Below are 3,461 nucleotides of genomic sequence, written 5' to 3' on the forward strand. Positions count from 1 at the left end.
CCACTACCTTTCCCAGGCTCCAGTAACTGCCATTCTGTGTTCTATCATCATGAGTTCAGCTATTTTAATTTTTAGTTTTCACAAATAAGTGAGAACATATGAAGTTTGTCTTTCTGTTCCTGGCTTATTTCACTTAATGCCCTCCAGTTCCATCTATGTTGTTGCAAAAGAGAGGATCTCAATATTTTTATGGCTGAATAGTTTTCCATTGAGTATAGGTGCCACATTTACTTTCTCCATTCGTCTGCTGATCGACACTTAGGTTGCTTCCAAACCTATAAGGTTTCCACCAAAAAGTCTGCTACTTTTAGGATCTTTTATTTATCCTTGACCTTTAGGGGCTTGATCACTATGTTTCTTGGGATAGCCTTATTTTGAGTTAAATCTTCTTGGTATGCTATGGTCTTCTTGTACTTGAATATTGATATCTTTCTCTAGGTTTGGGAAGTTCTTTGTTATTATCCTTTTGAATAAACTTTCTACCCCTATCTCTCTCTCTACTTCCTCTTTAAGGCTAGTAACTCTTAGATTTGTCCTATTGAGACTATTTTGTAGATTGTGTAGGTGTGCTTCATTCTTTTCTATTTATTTTTCTATCTCCTCTGACAACATATTTTCAAATAGTCTGTCTTCAAGCTCAATAATTCTTTTTTTGCTGAATGAATTCTGAAGTTAAGAGACTCTGATGCATTCTTCAGTGTGTCAATTGCATTTTCCAGATCCAGAATATCTGTTTGATTCTTTTAAATGTTTTCGATCACTTTGTTAAACTTATGTGATAGGAATATGAATTCCATCTCTGTGTTATTTTGAATTTCGTTGTGTTTCCTCAACATGGATATTTTGAATTCTCTGTCTGAAAGGTGACATATTTCTAACTTCCCATAATTGGTCACTGGTGCCTTATTTGGTTCATCTGGTGAAGTCTTCTTTACCTGAATGGTCTCTGCATGTGTATGTTTGTTGGTGTCTGGGTATTGAAGAGTTAGGTATTTATTGCAATGTTCACAGTCTGGGCTTGTTTGTACCCATCCTTTTTGGCAAGATTTTCCAGGTATTTGAAGGGACTTAGATGTTGTGATCTAAGCCTATGGTCACGGAATCTATATCTGCATTAGGAGTCACCCCAGGCCCATAACATTGTGGATCTTGCAGCCCCATAGTGGTACCTTGTTGGTCTTGGGTAAAATCCAGGAGATTCTCCTGGATCACCAGGCAGACACTCTTTTATCTCTTCTCTTACATTTCCCTCAAACAGTCTCTCTCTGTGTGTGGAACTGCCTGGAGCTGGGGGATGGGTGACACAAGAACCCCTATGGCCACTATCACTGGTACTCTGCAGGGTCAGACCTGAAGCCAGCACTGTATTTCACTCAAGGCTCATGGTGACCACTGCCTGGCAACTGCCTATTTTCACTCAAGGACCTACGGCTCTACAATCAGCAGGTGATGAAGCCAGCCAGGCTTGGCCCTTACCTTCAGGGCAGTGAGCCTGTGTGTCCAGAGATGCCATCCAATAGCCAGGGCCTGAGGTAGGGAATCTTAGGAATCTACCTGGTGATCTATCCTACTGTAGCCGATCTGCCACCCAAGCCACAAGACAAAGTCCTTCCTACATTCCCTCACTTTTCCTCAAGCAGAAGAGTCTCTCCCTATGGCTATCACTACCCCAGGCCTGTGGCAAGTACTGCCTGGCTACCACTGATGTTCCCTCAAGTCTTAAGGGCTCTTCAGTCAGCTTTTAGTAAGTGCTATCAGGCCTGAGTCTTTCCCTTCATGGTAATGGGCTCCCTTCTGGTCCAGGGCAGGATCAGAAATTCCATCCAGAAGCCAAGGCCTTGAATCATGGATGCCAGGAGCCCACTTGGTACTCTACCCTCTTGTGGCCAAGGTGGTACTAAGTTGCAAGACAAAGTCCCCTTTACTCTTTCCTCTCCTCTCCTCAAGCAGGAATCTCTTCTCATGACCATTACAGCTGGGAATGTGCTGGGTTACACCTGAAGCTAGCCTAGTTCTGGGTCTCACCCAAGGCCCACGGTGAGTACCACCTGGTTACCACTGCTGGTTAAAAGAATTCTTTAGTTAGCAGGTGATAGATTCCGCCAGGACTGGGTCCTTTCCTTCAAGGTAGCAGTTTCACTTCTGGCCCTAGGCATGTTTGGAAATGTCATCCCAGAGCTGGGGCTTGGAATGGGGGCCCCCCAGGACTCCACCTGGTGCCCTAATCTACTGAGGCTGAGCTAGTATCCAAGTTGCAAGACACAGTCCTCTTTACTCTACCCTGTCCTCTCCTCAAGCAAAAGGAAGGAGTCTTTCCCAGACCTGTGCACTGTGCTGCCTGGTGTTGGGGAAGGGGTGATGCAAGTACTCCCTTGGCTGCCCCAGCTGTTGTCTCACTAGGTCACATGCACCCCAAGTCTAAAGGCTCCGAACCCAGCCCCGCACCAGGATTTGACCGGGAATTGCAGTCCTTTTGGCCTAGACTGCCTTTCAAGTTTATTTAGGCCCTCAGAGCACTTTGGCCCTCAGAGCACTTTGGCCCATGGTGTTGTAGCTTGCTGGAACTCAGGCTTTTACGTGGTTGGGATGGACAATTCACCTCTGTCTAGGGCTGCTCAAAATGCTCCCTCTGCGGGCACCATGGTGCTTTCTGCTGTGACAGGGCAACACTAAATTCCAGTAGGAAGTCCCACAATCACTGTGGTCTCTTTCCCCCAAGTAAACAGATTTTCTTTCTTCAGCATGTGGTAGCTGCTGCAGGAATTCTGGATGTGTGGTGCAGGATATTCAAGACTGTCTTTCTTACCCTCTTTAGTGCCTCTTTCCTTAATATGATGTTAAAACCAGGTAGTGTGATTGCTCACCTGATTTCTGGGTGTTAGGAAGGTGCTTTTTGTGTTTGTGGATAGTTGTACAATTTGATGTTCTGGTGTGTTATTTCTCAGCCATCTTGCTCCACCTTTTTCTGTCACATGTAGTTTGATATAGATTAATTTGATTATATAGATCGCCTTAGGTAGTATGGTCATTTTAACAATATTAAGTTTTCTCATCCATGGACATGGGCTATTTTTCCATTTGTTTGTATCCTCTTCAGTTTCTTTCATCAGTGTTTTGTAGTTTTGGTTTATTCCTAAATAATTTTTGTAGCTATTGTAAAGGGGACTGAATTGATTTCTTTTTCAGCTAGTTCATTGTTTGTGTGCAGAAACACTTATACCTTTTTGAGTTTTGATTTTGTATACTGCTACTTTACTGTATATTATTTTATTCATTCTAACATTTTTTAGTGGATTCTTTAGGTTTCTCTCTATATAAGACCATGTCATCTGCAAATACAGACTTTCCAATTTCGATGCCCTTATTTTTTTTCTCTTGCCTAAAATTGCTCTGGTTAGAACTTCCAGTATTATGTAGAATAAGAGTGGTGAGAGTGGGTATTCTTACCTTGTTCCAGTTCT

Source organism: Mandrillus leucophaeus, unplaced genomic scaffold (genome assembly GCF_000951045.1).
Source record: "Mandrillus leucophaeus isolate KB7577 unplaced genomic scaffold, Mleu.le_1.0 Scaffold1213, whole genome shotgun sequence".
Lineage (NCBI taxonomy): Eukaryota > Metazoa > Chordata > Mammalia > Primates > Cercopithecidae > Mandrillus > Mandrillus leucophaeus.